Genomic DNA, 16,084 nt, shown 5'->3' with positions numbered 1-16,084 from the left:
AATCTCAAAGGCAGAAATGTGGCCAGAGTCCTGGCACCTGTATGGAAGGTTCCTTACCCAGAGGAAATACGCTCCATAGTTCTCCAGCATGGCGTCTTCATAAAGGAGGCTCTTTGAGTCTGGATCTAGCGAAGTGCCCACTCTGCCTCCGTTAGAAAGAAAGACGCATTGCATGCCCTCAAAAGAAACCAGAGACTGTAAGAAAGAAAAAAAGGCAGATTCAGGTTTCAGGAAATTGGTAATCACTGGGGGGCGAAATGTAGTGTGCTGGGAAGAGGGACATTTTAGGAGGAGTTAAGGGTGTAAAAGGAGTGGCCCGGTCAGGGGCTCTTGCCTGGGCCCCTCAGCACCAACTGCAAGGGGAGAAAAGTCCCCTTGAGAAAGGAGGGGGCCGGCTGTCAGCATTGCTCATCTGCCAGCCTACCCTGGATTGGGCGTGCAGCAGCCCGTTCTCCACACCTCTGGAACAGCACAGATCAACCCTGAAACTTCTTCAGCTGCACTGCGAGGGAGGGAAAAGGGAAGAAAGAGTATGTAGCCTCCACTCCCCTATTCTATTGGCCTTGCTGTGAATCATGCTTCCTGCACCCTGGTTCCCCAGGTCACGCTGTGAGAACCTTGCCCTCTGTACACTCAGCCAGAACACTCCAGCCTTTCACTGGCAGAAGTAGTGCAGGAGAGACAGAAGAGAAACACAAAGGAATACCCATGAGACTTGGGGGGGGACTAGAGATGCTGCTGACACTGGGTGGCGCACTTGAGATCCAGGTTGGTGCGGAAAGAAGAAAAAACAGGAAATTATCTGGAAAGTCACTATCACACCAGGCTAAAAAAACCCCCAGACTTAGAATAAAAAAGTACATGCAGTAAGCAGAGGGGTCATCTCCAATGAGTGTCCGCCAGCATCCTGCTGATCCACTGATATCCCGCATCTGGAGTTTTTTTGGCCCCAGGCAACATCAGCATGGCATCCACACCACACCTCAGAAGCCCTGCCACCCCCAGTCTAGCATCCACTCATCCAGAACTGACACCACCACGAGGTGCCTTACTCAAATGGCCAATAAGCAAGAGCACAAAACACATTTGCCCGCTCATCTTAGAACCACGCAGGACTTTGTTGGATTTCTACCTCCAAGGACTGAAAGAACTTGAAAGCTGAAGATTTGTCACTGCTTTTGTTTCGAGCTACCATGGGACCATCCAATGGAGAAAGGATGGATGTGAATACTGTAACCAATGTGAGGAGCTGAATACATGCATTTTCTAATCCAGTTTTATGGGAATCCCAACTATTATTGAACCACTGAGCACCACAATTTGGGCCGAAAAGAAAAGCGTTTCATTTTGTCCTGACCAGAATTCTCTACCCATTGAATTAAGTGGGTGCCCACAATGCCATCCCGAGGTCAGAATGAGTCCTTACACCATGTGAGAGGGCATCTTGGGGCACATTCCTGGCAACCCTGGTCCAGCTGCCCTTCCTCCAGCGGGAGCTCTTTCCAACTCAGCTTCCATCTTCACAGATAGGAGGCCCCAACCCTCGTGGGAAACAGTAGAAAGCGGCAACAAAGGAGTAGAAGGAGAACAGTTTTGGAATTTATACTTACCGCTTTTCTGGACTTTAAAAAGGAAATGTCAGAGAAGTAAAACCTAAACGTCTTCCCTTCTTCTCCCCACAAAAGACACCTTGTGAAGGGTGGGTGGGAGGCTCAGCCAGGATTGGGGAGAGGGACTATGACCTAATCAAAGGACAGCACAGAGCAGGAAAAGCTTCATGTGTGGAGGAGCAAGGCAAACAGACCTGGTTCACCACCACCAAGAGCTGGAGGCACAGAGCCACTTGTGGTAGGAGTGCAGGAATTCCAACCCAGTTCTCCCAGAGTAGGGTCTACCTCTCTCCCAACCTCCATTTACCAAGGAGCGGATCCTGGCCCGCTCCCAGAAACTGCATCTTCCTTTAGAAGTAGACCGGTAGGGTTTTCTTTCAACACTGTTAACAAACTATCTGGAGAGGGAATAAGAAATTCCCCAGAAGAAGAGGCTGCTGATGCACCACCTTCTTGGAAATCTACCATGCCCATCCAGAGGGATTAGAACTTGGAACAAATATTGGGCAGGAAGCCTTAGGAGAAGGTGAAATACTGCAGCTTGAATTGGACAAGACCCTGAATGGAGACAGAAGCCCTCACCTGTTCTGCCTGCCTCTTCTCCTCTGCCTTAGGCTCAGGAGGAACCCAGCCCGTGCCAGGGCTACAGCTTGGGAGACTGGTCCTCCTGGCCCACATCCTCTCACCCCAAAGCTGCATTTTTTTTCACTGGGGCAGGGCCGGTCCAGGAACTGCTCCAGGATCACCAGGTCCAAGGATCCAGCTTCTTGGAGTGCCTCTGGCTGGCTTCAGCCAAGCAGCTTGCAAAGCCCATGGAGCCGGCTGCACAAGAGCCTCTGAGGGGCCCTCTCAGCATCACGCAGTAGCAGAACTGCCCGGAGCGCGTCGGCACAAAGGCTCCTTCCTGGAGTTCCGCAGTCTCCTGATCCCACAGACCTCTGGAGACAGCTCTCTCCCGGAATTCCAACACCACTTCTAAAGCTTGGAGAGGAGACAGGGGTCTTTCCCTTGCTCTCTCTGCCAACTCCTGCTCCCTCCTAGGTCCATGCTCTTCCATCCTCTTTTCTATGGGTCAGGAGTTAAAAGCCCTCTGACAGTGTAGAAAAGGTTCCTTTACTCCACTTGGGTGTATGAAGACAGGTTTGCTTCCTGTGAAATTAGCTGTGGGGGTCAGAGGGTGGGAGGCAGATATCAACATGTCAGAAGGAAAACCAAAGAGAATTGTGGCACATGATGGATAAGAAGAAAAGTGTGGTTTGTAATATTTCATGATACTACATACCATTCTCTTTGAAAGATGCCTGTTTGTTTTTTTGGGATATTTAACTATTTCTGGCTCTTTAAAGATGTGACTTTGGGTCAGGCTGTTCCAGGGGCTTCAGATGGCTACTAAGTTAGGAGATAGCTCCATCCACAGGCACAGGGGTCTCCTGTTAGTTAGGTAAGTGTAAATCTTGTGCTGGCACAGAGTGTGTGGTTTGTGCTTTGATCGAGGCACAAGGGTTGCTGGGATGAATGGAAGTTAGGAGAGGGGCCACAAACTCAGGGGATTTCCAGGCCGTACCTGGATATTGGCAACCCTGCATATGGAAAATGTTAGATTAGAGGAGCATCAGCCAAAATCATTAGTGTGATCCGAACACAGGACTCCTGGGACTGAGCCCTTGCGTTTCTCCTGTTGTGCTGCCTGGGGGTCTGTAACTCTCTTGCCTGGCAAAAAGATGCTGCTTCTGCCACTCAAAATTCAGTGTAGGAGGGACAATCTGGCCTTCTGTCATCTCTGCCTCCACCAAGGGAGCTGGGGAGGGATGGGCAGGTGTGGCCTGACCCTCCCAGTAATGCAAGCCCATGTGCCACTTGTCCCTTCCATACATGGTGGGCAGCAGGCTGATGCCAGGGGGCATGGCACAAGCAAGCAGAGCTCCACCCTCTCTGCACTGTCACAGGCAGCAGTGCACCTCAATGTGATGATTGCTGGGAGTTGGCAGCATATTCCAAACACCAATCCACATTGACTAGAAGTGAAAAATGTCTTTCCCTTTTATTGAGTCCTAATTCTTCCCCCCAGCATTTTCAATGGAATGCCCCCCTGGTTTTAATATTCTGTGGAAGGAGAAAAATTTCTCTCTGTCCACATTTTCTACCCCATGCATAATTATATAGACTTCAATCATATCCCCCCTCAGCCGTCTCCTCTCCAAACTAAAGAGTCCCAAACGCTGCAGCCTCTCCTCATAAGGAAGGTGCTCCAACCCCTCGATCATCCTCGTTGCCCTTCTCTGCACTTTTTCTATCTCCTCAATATCACTTTTTTTTGGAGATGTTAAAAGCGACCCAGAACTGAACTGACAATTACTCCAAAGTCAAAAGGTCGCACCTACTGACTTTATATAAAGAGGCATGAAGCAGAATCTTTGCAGTTTTATTATCAACTCCCTTTTCCTAATTATCCACAGGATAGAGTTTGCCTTTTCACAGCTACCAATGCATTGAGTTGAGCCATTCCCATGGAGACTATCCAAGCTAAAAGGCAGCCCAAAATCCCTTTCCTGAGTCTGCTTGGCCCACTGATAGCTTACTTGACCCCTGTAGATCCAACAGTTGGCCCATCCAAGAATCAATGGAGAAAAGAGGAGAAAAAAGGATTTGGGATGATTTTTAAACCCATTATGTAAAAAAGCAAAATGAGCTCACTGCCTGGCTCAAAAGAACAGCAATAAAACCATAAAACTTTAATAGGAGTTATTAAAAAACATCTATACCCAGTGAACTCAAATATCTAAGCAATCAGAAACAATAATGCAATACATGAACAGCACTAAAGATAAATATTTTATCTAATGAAAGAACTAGAGAGGACTTCATGTCTTTCACTTTGTGATTCCACGCTTTTGATGCACTTACCATGGATAGAAAAATATATAAAATAAAAATAAACTAACTTCAAAGCATGCAGAAAAGCAATGTCTTTTTTATAAGAACAAGAAGCTTATCTGAGGAGAAGAAGAAACAATGAAAGTATATGAAACAATGATGAATATCTGCCAGTTTTGGCCCGGTTTCTGAATTCATCCAGTTTTACGAAGATGAATGGACTTGCAGCTCTTCTCCACCTTGATCACGTCATCCAGCCTTGTAAAACAAAGTTCAAAATTATTCTTTTTTTTAAGAGCAAAAAGATAAGACACAGGATGCATATCTTTTACTGCCCCCCTTATACCCCTTCCAATACTTAGTTATTTCCAGAGTTTGATGTAACACTGGGATGGAGGGATCTTAGGCTCTAGATATTTTGACAGAGTTACCATCTTAATGTACTGGTGTTTTATTATAATTAATGAAAGCTAATTCATGTCTTTAAAGCCAATTATAACTTTAGATGTGATGTTTCATTTTAAATGTCTGTGGGAGCTGCCCTGAGCCGTTGGCATTTATCCAGGAAAGGGCTGGGTTTCAAATTGAATAAAATAAAAATAAATAAAAGAAACAGCAATGGAAGCTTCTGAAACAGTTATACATTGTTTTACCAGGTACCCCTAACAGTTTCGGCCTGTTTTCTGACTTCTGTCAAACTAGTTCTTTTAAGATGAACAGACTGGCAGCTCTGCTCTGCCTTGGTGTGTCGTCTGTTCATGTCTTGTCAGGAAGTTTCCTATGAATAGTGCAACTTTATCAAAACACCAGAGAGGCCTTCTAGAGGGAACCACTACCAGCAGTTCAGGACCTCCAATCATTCCTGGGAGAGATGGGTGCCTTTTCCTTCCTTCTGTGGGGTACCCCAACACCCACCAATGGACTTAAGGGGACACCCAAAGGGCAGTAAGGGGAATCCTGCTGCATCCTTGTTGTGTGTTTTGGCTGAGGAGGGAGGTCTTTAGAAACAGATCATAAAACTCATCTGCAGACTGCTTATTTGCGGAGACCAAGGGGAAAAGCCCTCAAAGGAAAATAATATCCTGGATTGGGGTGGGAGTTAAAGGTCAGGGGGGTTATGCCCACTTTGTCTCCCATGCCTCCTCCTCCATTTTCTCCTCCCCACCCTTAAATCATGTACTCTGGAGGGTTTCACTCCTTGCATGGCTCCCTGAGCAGTGAGAAACATTGCTCAAGAGCCCCACTGCTGGGATGGTTTTGGGGTGGGTGGGGAAAAGGAAATCCTTTTCACTTTCAATTCCTAAACTCCTGGTGACCCACAAAGGAAGCCCCTCCCCAACTTCAACTTACCTGTTTGGGAGTCCTACAGAGAGGAATTAGACCCAAAAGTTACAGAGAAATGCACTGCAGCTCCAGTTGAAGGTGGGGGGCAAAAAAGGGGACTGGAAGGCAAGAAGTGGGATCCAGATATTCGTTTAGGGCGGATCCCTCCTTGAGAGATCAGCTATATATTTTTGGAAAGCACACTTCAAACGGCTGACCACAGTCTTACATTACATCATAGTCCACAGCACCCAAAATCACTGAATCCACTGCCTCCATGATACCACAGTGGTGAGGTAAACACTAATTCCAAAACCTGACAGAAGACCTTATGATTTTCCTGCTTTTAGAGTTTACCCCTAAATTCACCATCAAATCACAGGTTATGTTTACAGCCAAAGCATGCCCTGTAAAAGTCAGGCATGCACCATTTTTGGCACTGCCATGGCACAAAGCATGGTTCCAAAGCATGGATCCTCATGGGTTTTGCACTAGGACACCACAAACGTGCCATAAAACCAAATATTACGCCCATACCCACAGACAGCAGCCAAAAAAAAATCATTACTCTGCTGCTTAGTGGCACCTCCACAATGCAACAACAGAGGTCCAAACAATGGATCTTCACTCTTCTTTCAGTGGATCGTTCCAGATTTACTACCAAATTATGTACCTTGTCCACATATACAGATTAAAGGCTAAAACTGGACTATCTGGCCCATGGCGACAGGGGGAGATTGCAGCCCACAATGTGACAACTATCAATGTTTCCTTGCACAATGGAAAACTCTCCGCCCATAGAACGCTAGTACTGCAAGGAAAAAGACTGTGCCACAGTCTTTGCTCTTATGAATCCAGTCTGAGACTCTCCTGGGCGAGACTGATGGGGGCCTTTGCTCTGTTCTTCCATCCAGCACCCAGCACTGCTGAGCCTGGAGAGATCCTGCAACTCTGGTGCATCTTCTCCAGGAGGTGGGGGCGGGGTGCCCCCTACTTGGTACACATGCAGCATGGTAGAAAAGCAACCCACAACGAAGACAGCCAGTAATTCAGCAGGGAGAATGAGAGCGCGGTTGCAAGGGTAGGGGGGCTCTCCCTCATCCATTTCCCAAAAAGCAAAGGACACAGCTGCATTTTTGTATCCTGATGTGGATGCAAGGAGAGGCCAGCTGGTGCCAGGCTGCCAAGAAGCACAGGAGGTGAGCTCCCAAAGCTGTCTGGTGGGCCACTGTGAGTAGCAGAGTGCTGGACTAGATGGACTCTGGTCTGATCCTGCAGGCTCTTTCTTATGTTCTTATGAGGTGAAGGGGGAATCTCCCCCCAAATCTGCAGCCCCTCCTGACCCTTGACCCATCAGTCTCCTCCCCAGTCTCAAGCAGCTACAAAATCCACTTCTTGCGGGTCTGAAATTTTGGCTGCTCTTCTTTTTGAAGGGACTTCTCTGTTTTGCACAAAGTGGCTCCTTCTGGCCCAGGAACCGGTGAATAAGGGGAGGGGAGGAAGGAAGCTCTTCTCCCAATTCACTGTCTCCCCTTCCTTTCTCCACGCTTTGGGGCCTGCCTAGCAGATCCTGGCCCTACACTTCACCCCATCCTCAAGCCCACAGTGGGAGGATTTTGGCCCCACAGGCATCCTTTCCCTCCCCCAGAGAACCCGCTTTGGACCCTTGGAGCTCTTTGCTCAGGGCTCTGCCACACTCCCCTCGCTTCCCCTCCACGGCTTAATGAAGGGACGTCCTCTCAAAGGGAAAGGGAGTCCCAACCCCTCCTTGAATGCCCCAGAAACGAGACAGACAGGGTCACCAAGGGGGGGGTCCACCCCCATGCTGACTCCTCCCCCTGTGCTGGGGGGGCACAGACTCCCCCTGCCCCCCCAGATGCCTCCTCTGCAGCCAGCCTCTCGCCCCTGAGGAGCAACTGTCAGGGAGTCTGTCCCCTAAGCAACCTCCACCTCCCCAGTGCAGCCCCCTTTCCTCCCCCTCCCCACTGCTTTCTCCCTCCCTGCAAATCTCAGATTCCTCTCGCCACTTGGGCTGCCTCCCACCAGTACAGGGGAAGGGGCGACATGTGACCCCGCACCACAAGCCTCGTGCAGACAGGAGGAGGAAGAAGAGGCGCCGGAGAGAACAGCCCCCCCCAAGCTGTGATGTGGGGCAGCTCTCTTGGATCCCTGACCTCTGATCCCCCTTCCCCACCCTCCCACATTCCCCTGCAGCCCTGGCAATTCCGCCCCACTTTACCCAGCCCCCCCAAGCTCCCCTTGACTCACTCCGGGAGGGGCTGCCAGGCAGGGGCTGCAGGAGTGGGGGGAAGACCGTTTACCCGCCTGGAGCAGATTCCAATAGAGGAAGGAAGGAAGTGGCCCGCCCCGCCCTGGAGGAATCTCCTCCTAGGAGTTCGTCTCCTTGGTGGTGCGGATGGGGCAGGGGAACCCCACGTCCATCTCAAAGCCTCTACCCCTCCCTTGCAAAAGAGTTAGCTTTGGGGTTTGGAAAGGGCATCTGAGGAGGCAGGGGGGAGGGCTGGAGGCTTGCTGGAGAGGAGAGGCCAGGGGAGGCGACCCCTTGGGGAGGAGGGCAGGAGTCAGCCTTGAGCTACCTCGGATGATTGGAGATTTTGCCCCTCCCTCCCCACACCGGAAGGACAGACTCCCCAAGAAGGAGGTGCAAGAAGGGTCTCCACATGGCCAGCCCCTTCCTCCTCAGGGGAGTGGGGACTATCCCCACGAAGACCCCTGGATCTGCCCCAGGGATCAGGGGGCTGGATCCGACTACAGGAGTGAGAGGAGTGGGGGGGCGAGGCAGGCAGGCACTGCAGCTTTATGACAATGGGGAGCATCTCCCCCCTCCCCAAAAGCCGGCTGGCCCTCCTCCCTCCTGTCGCCCCCTCCCCCATTTCTTTCCATCTCTGTACCTGGGGGTGCAGAACTGTTTCTGTGTTGTCTTATAGGAGGCTTATCGTTTGGATTTGATGATTTTATATCAATCCTGTTTTATCTTTGTTACTAGCGGGGCCCGGCCACGCGTTGCTGTGGCAATTGTCCTTCTCATCACAGTCCGCAACCCACACAGATGTCCATGCAGGTCCAATGATCCCCAGCATAGCCTTTTGGGGTGGTCAAATGGAATCCCTCTTTCCCTTTTCAATTCCCCACATCGAGTGGTGTCTTATTTTGTTTTTTTAGTATAAGGTAACCCCTTCCCATTCCACAACAGAAGTGTCCAGAGTGTGAATCCCGCTGTCCAGCCTTAGAGGCTGGTGTGTGGTCCTGAAAAGCCGGGTAAGGATGGCAGAACTAGGGCAAAACCCAGGCCTACTCCCAGTCCAGGCAGCAGAGGCAGGGTGGTGAGGCGCTCAGACCATGGGAAGCTCCCTGGGTTTTAAAGAGCCACGTCTGCAAAGAGAAGCAGAGGCAGTAGTGTTGGTTAAGCCCCACCCACTGAGATTACTTCTTAGAAGAAAAAGGCAAACTTCAGCTTGCTTTTTATTAAAAGAGAGCTGTAAGCGAATATGGAGTGAAGGAAAGTGGAGTAAGTGGTGAGTTGCTTGGATGTAGAGGGGAGGGCAGAGTGAGGCGTGTGAGGATGAGCTGGATGTGTATTGTGTGGTAGCAAATTGGCAAAGGCACCCTTATTCTCCCCGGCCTTTGACTGAAAAGAAGGTTCCTCCCTTTTGGTAACATTAATTTTTAAACCGGGTTTATGAATTTTAAACAGGTTTTACTGCTATATATTTTATTGGTTTTAGGCAGTATTGGATTTGATGATTTTAATGTGGTAACTCATCCTGACACCTTCAGGTATGCAAAGGGATACAAAAACACACATATGTACTGGTTCTGGTGGGTTTTCCAGGCTGTGTGGCCCATTGGTCACTAGGTGGATCTTGTTTCCTAACATTTAGCCTGCATCTCCCAGAACTGGAGAGCCACGCATAACCAGAGGAGAAGCTGACCTTCCTGAGAAAGCCTCATCAGGTGAGCTAGTTCCAATGAACAGATCGGGGGTCACAGCGGAGAAGCAGTGTGTGAATGGGCAGTTGCTCTGGTGGCCAGCTCCAGGGTGGACCATTCCTGGGGATATGAGGGTGGAGCCTGGGGAGGGCGGGGTTTCAGGAGGGGAGGGGCCTCAGCAGGCCCTCCAGAGCATCCATTTTCTCCAGGGAAACTGATTTCTGTAGTCCGGAGATGAGCAGTAATTCCGGAAGCAAACTTGTCTTTCCCTTTAAATTCGGGTTTTGGAAACGGCATTTTCCCCCCAAGGGTTGTGGATTCCCTTGAAGTGCTCATTTCTCTAATATTACAATAAGCACAATAAAAATGCAGTGAAAACATCCGACAGGATTTGAATAAAAAGAAAACCAATTTAATTGTAATATCAATGGATTAAAATAAAATCCCAATTATAAAGAAGCTGCCTTATTCTGAGATCAGGTTATAACTAATCAGGTGGGGAGAGTACAGGAATAAAAGGAACTAACTGCAAGGAAAAGAGCTGTACCCAAAGCTTTCCAGAGTTACACTATCAATAGTGTAAACCTAATTTTTTTATAAATATGATCCAAACTCCCAGGCTTGTCAGTGGCTGCATGAAATTGAAAAAGACACTATTGAAGTTGAAGTTGAGTTGATTGATTGATTGGTCTGATTGGACTTTTATGCCGCCCCATCCCCAAGGAGGCTCTGGGCATAAGTGTACAACATCTAAATATAAAATATAAATGTAGAATTACTAAGAACCTTTTAAAACTAGCGATAAACAATAACAATCAGTAATAATAGAGGTGTTCAATACCAACTACCCACTTTTAAAATTCTCTCCCCTGGAGGAGTGGCGGCGAGTCACGGTATTGGATGATAAATTGCCCAGATAAAAGAATGAGCCAGCTTAGAGGCACCATTTCAAGCTAAAGGCGAGATCCCTCCAAAGGCCCGCAAGCAGAACAACTCCGTTTTACAAAGCCCTGCATGGAACTTGTTAAGGTCCCTTTAGGATGGGACATCAGGATAGCTGGAGGAAGGGTGTTCCACCAGGCAGGGCCGAGAACCATCAAGCCCCTGTGCGTGGAGGCCAGCGCTGCATCATTGAGGGGCCAGGAGGACCACTAATCCCGAGTTGGCCTCCCACTAGAAGGCGGAGAGGCCGTTGCAGGATGACATATGGGGTGATCTGCGGTCTCGAAGATCCCTGAGGGTCCCAGGCGGCGTAAGGCCTTGAAGGTCAACACCGAATTACCCTTGAAGATGATCCGGAACTCTACCGGGAGCCAATGCAGCTGGCGCAACACAGGCTGAATATGATGTCGTAGAGTAAAGCTGCCTGTAAAGTAGCTAGCGCCGCTGCATGTTGGACCAACTTTAGTCTCTCCGGATCAAAGCGCCATAGGGAAGGCAGCAGTAAGAAGCCCGAGAGTTACAATAAGTCTAATCTAGGAGGGTGACCCGTTGCATGGAACACAGTGGCTAGGTCCGCTTGGGAGAGGAAAGGAGCCAGCCGTCGGGCCTGTCAATGTTGAGAAATTATATATATAATAATATTTTTTAATTACAAGGAATCATACACTTTTGCAGAGTCCAAAGGAGGAGCGAGGTTCAGCAATACCAGGGCTCGCTTGCCTGAACAATTTATTTATTTATTTATAGTTAAATTTATACACCGCCCTCCCCCTAAGGGTTCAGGGCGGTTTACAACAAGCAATAGTCAAGTCATAGAAGATGATAATACACTTTAAAATACAATATGTAATCATAAAAACAAATAACAACAGCAGCTCGGAAAAAATGGATGGCATCCAGTAATCAAAGGCCTCCCCACTCTAAAAGGGAACAAGCAGAGTCCCAGATTGTTGAAATAATAGCTTGAAGTGTTTCTAAAAAGAGCTATCTGCTCTAATACATGTGATGACATCAGAGGCGTTCTGTCTGGAAACTGTACACATTTCACTGAGTCAGACCAGCAGCATCAGTTCAGTGTATTCCAGACGTAGGAAGCAGATCTCGGTGGAGGGACCAAACTTAGGTCCTTCACCTGCTTGCCAAGAGCCAGAGTGTACTACCCCTGAGCCACAGTGACAGGCACAGCCCCTCCCGCATTGTGATTACAGCACATTAAAAAATGGCATTAGTAAAAAACCACACACACACACTCCGTATCAAACAGTATCCATGATTCAGAACTTAGCCCAGAAAAAGAAAACCTGACTCAAAGGGTTTGCTTTGTAGCATCATCTAATTCCCTACCAAGGCTCCAAGCAGCCAGAGCATTGCTGCAGCTGATCTCCAGAAGGAGACAATTTCTGGGACTCCTGGGGAAGGGGATTAAAGAGGCAGAAGGGGGCGGGGATGGAGAAGGTCCCTCCTGCATGGTGGTTTCATCTCCTGCAGTAGTACTAGGCCCCGGAGAAGGATGATCCCAGAGGATCTCCAATTTGCACAAGCAGGGCTGCCCCACAACAACCACCCAGCAAAACAGCCATGAAGGGTTTTAAAGGTTGGGTCACACACTGAAGACGGAGGATCAATATATTCAATAAATGTATTTATGTATATTTTATAATTGTCTGAATCCAATGATTGTACATCCAGTTTTTTCAACAATAAAAGTTCATTTTTGAGATATATATATAATCCATATCTTCAATATCTACTGAACAAAAATCGTTCATTTTTTCAATATCTTTAGGATAATTATATTCCATATAGAAAATACTTCCCAAGCTTGACTTCCGCAAGTTTATAAATGCGTTTTCACTGTAGTCTTCCCTCAGGAGGAAAACAAGAATTCTTTCAGGAAAATTATTCATTCATTTGCCATGCACAGGTCTTTCTACAAATAAATAAACAACATAGTATAATTTGTACATTAGATTCTAGTAATATCTAACACCATTTTTAACATTTTTAACATTTATATAAAGTAACAATTTTACAAAATTGGTTTTATAAAAACAATAATTATTATAGTGGGAAATGTTAGCATTAATAATTTTCTTACTTGTCTCTCAACAGAGCTGACACAAACCCAAATGGCTGCATACACTCTCAGAGGTGGGATCCAGCAGGTTCTCACAGGTTCCCAAGAGTAGGTTACTAATTATTTGTGTGTGCCGAGAGGGGGTTACTAATTGGTGATTTTGCCACATGATTTTTGCCTTAGTTACGCCCCTCCTCTCAGCAGTAGCGCGCAGAACTTGAAGCAGTCTAGCAGGAGGTGCACCAGCGTGTGTGGCAGCCTGCGCCTGCGTGCATTCGTTTCCTGCCCAAGGACCCGAAGCCGCCCATGGCTGGCTGCGTCCTTGCCACAGCCCCGCCCAGGAATGCCCCGCCCCCGGAATGCCCGGCCACCCACCTGCCGTGTCCCGTCCAGCCCCACTGGCGCTACGCCACAGTTTGAATCCCACCACCATGGGAACCTGTTACTAAAATTTTTGGATCCCACCACTGTACACTCTGCAAAACCTTACTAAGTATTTCAAAGCCTTTTTTTAACATTCTTAACATTTTTACATTTATAACATTTTTAACATTCTTAACATTTATATTAAGTGAGACATGTTAGCAGTAATAATTTTCTTACTTGTCTCTCAACAGAGCTGACAAATATAAATCCAACTCTTCTTCTTCAACTAAGCTCCTGAACCAGAGAAAATTACAGCAGCAGTTTGCTGGGAAGAAGGGCTGGGAAGGGCTGGCTGCCCAGGAGGTGGGGTTCCCCCCCCCCCCCACCCAAAGACCTGCAGTGGGATCGGGAGCCAGGCGCTGTGTGGAGCAGAGCAGCACTTCCAAAACATGGGAGTGGGAAAGAATTCCCAAACCAGCAAAAAGCCCCCTTTTCTGCATGCACACCCAGGGAATCCCCTGCACACACACAGCTGCACTGATTTAGTTGCAAATTCTGCTCCCTCCTCCACCTGGGGAGACACTCACCAGCGCATGGCCCCAAGGACAGGAGGAGGATTGCCCCTGGCCCCAAAGGCACAGTGGGAGGAGGCTCATCGTGGCTCAGATCCGAAGCCCATCAGCGGAATGGGAGGGAAGGTGGTAAGGGAGGGAAGGCGGGGCAAGAGCCCAGGTCAACTATTAGAAAAAATGCCCTCATTGCTAAGTCCCAGCTTGAGGATCTAAGTCCCAGCCCCAGAGTAAGTCCCAGCTCCAGGATCGTATGCCTTGAAGAAGCAGGGGAACAGACTAGATGGCCTCCGAGCCAGGCTCTCCACCATAGAAGCCTTCCAGTAGCAGCTGTTGCGGCCCTGGCCCCCCAGGGGGAAGAAAGGGTAGCCTTAGACTTGTGTCTCGCCCCCCTTCTTGAGGAAGCCTTGCTTGGCCACAGCTAGCAGTAGGCAACAACCCTCCTATCATCCTAACAACCCTTCAGCAGCTCAATAACATGAGGGTCTACACACCACTATTGCCAAGGGAGCTTGTGGGTGAAGTTAGGAGCTCTACCACCTACACAGGCTGCAGGGGGCGCTCCAGGACTTCTGGTGTGTTTTCATGGCTAACTAAGCGTTCTGCGGTAGCGGCCATTTTTGAAGTCTCCTACTCTTTTGCGGCTTTTGCCGCAGCTTGTGAAATGGCTGCCACATTATGGCTGGCAGAGGCTTGAGCAGCCCTCTCAGGGGACATGCTTGCTTTTGCTGTGAGGCGCAGCTCCACGGGCGTTGCCGGCATCCCTGGCTCTTCCTCCAAGAGAAGATGAAAGATAGAAGGGAGTAGGGGAAGGGGGCCTGTCGATGTACCACCATAGCTGCCTCACCCATTTGCCTGGCGGAACAGCTCTGTCTTGCAGGCCTTGAGGAACTGTACCGTATCCTGCCGGACTCTGGTCTCCCCAGATGGAGGGCTCCACCAGGTGGGGGCCAGAGCATTCCACCAAGGGTCACGAACAGTCAGGTCAAGTAATTAAAAGATGCAAAGCAGCAGGTATGCCTCCCCTGAGACTGAGCAAAAATGAACATTTATTTAAGATTTACAAAATATATAACCCACTTTCCTTATCAAACACTTTGTGGTCATCTAAGAAAACCACTGCTAATTTTGTCGTTGATTTTTTTCTGCGAAATAACCTCTGTCAATCTTCTTGAACAGTGCATCTAAGAGGAATTCTAGATAATTCTTCCAGTTCTGGGGTAAACATTGCAACCAGCCTCCTGTCTGAAGGATGGAGAGGGCACTGGAAAGAGATCCTGTCCAATGTTTCCAAAGAGCCTCACTTTCGAGCCCTGAACAAAGACCCTATTCTGTGTCCTGCCTGAGTAGTGGGATGGAGGGGCCTGACATATTTCTGCTGGGAACATATCATCTGTTGCTCGTAAGGATCCAAGTTTGGACACTAAATATATTAGCTTTCATATGCTAGCCATCCATAAAACAAGAATTCTACTTTTAAAGTACTGATTCCCGTCTTTGAGTGAGGCTAGAGCTCAGACTCAATTCTAGAAGAAGTTTAAGTAGGTGATAATCCCCAGAATGGCTGGGAAAAGATAGAAAGAAAAAAAGAGGCAGGTGGTTATCAGCTAAATTATTGAACTGAGGAAAGGCTATTTATGTAGCCAAATGAAATTAAAAACCTTGACGGATGAGTGAGAAAATTAATTGCTAAAGTAAAAAACGAAGCAAAGGATGACAAAAGGGGAATCAACAGCCCCAATGTAGCATTCCAGCGATGTGTACAAAGAAACAACGAGAACTCAGAGTGAAGAAGCAGAGAAGAACACAAAAAGAACAAGTGAACTACCCACACAGAGTGAATCTCCACAAACTGAGCATACAAAAGCACTTTCTGCTATCCATGGGGTTCCCTCCAAACTATTACGAGAAGAAGGGGATCAAATTGGGGTGCCTCATCTGAGACTGGGCAGGGGCCTTACAATGAGCACTACAAAGGTCTCTCCTCTGCATGACTTCTCCAATGCTGTTGAGAGAGATAGAAGCTGCAGGGTGAGATCTTTCCACCTCTGTAGGCATTAAAAGAGTCTCTCCTTCCTGGTTGCAGTGCTGTGGCTACTGCAATTGAATCTCTTTCCACACTCTGAGCATTAAAAAGGTCTCTCCTTCCTGTGAGTTCTTTGATGCTGTTGAAGATTGCTACTGCACTTGAATCTCTTTCCACACTCTGGGCATTCAAAAGGTCTCTCCTTTGTGTGAGTTCTTAGATGCCCGTGAAGAGTGCTTCTGTGACTGAATCTCTTTCCACACTCTGGGCATTCAAAAGGTCTCTCCTTTGTGTGAGTTCTTTGATGCTCCTGAAGAGTGCTTCTGTGACTGAAACTCTTTTCACA

General features: G+C 48.2%; 2 protein-coding genes across 6 annotated transcripts in view; one reads left to right on the top strand and one right to left on the bottom strand.

The window, feature by feature from the left end:
- The window catches only part of LOC125431935 (zinc finger protein 383-like), a 190,526-nt gene that overhangs the window by 123,315 nt on the left and 51,127 nt on the right, over positions 1-16,084 (top strand). The gene's annotated exons all lie outside the window — the stretch shown is intronic.
- LOC125431936 (zinc finger protein 664-like) overlaps positions 1-16,084 on the bottom strand; it is a 46,401-nt gene that overhangs the window by 24,368 nt on the left and 5,949 nt on the right. The gene's annotated exons all lie outside the window — the stretch shown is intronic.

Source organism: Sphaerodactylus townsendi, linkage group LG04, assembly GCF_021028975.2.
Source record: "Sphaerodactylus townsendi isolate TG3544 linkage group LG04, MPM_Stown_v2.3, whole genome shotgun sequence".
NCBI classification, from domain to species: Eukaryota; Metazoa; Chordata; class Lepidosauria; order Squamata; family Sphaerodactylidae; genus Sphaerodactylus; species Sphaerodactylus townsendi.
The sequence above is the reverse complement of the archived record's forward strand: the minus strand, read 5'-3'. Positions and strand labels throughout refer to the sequence as shown.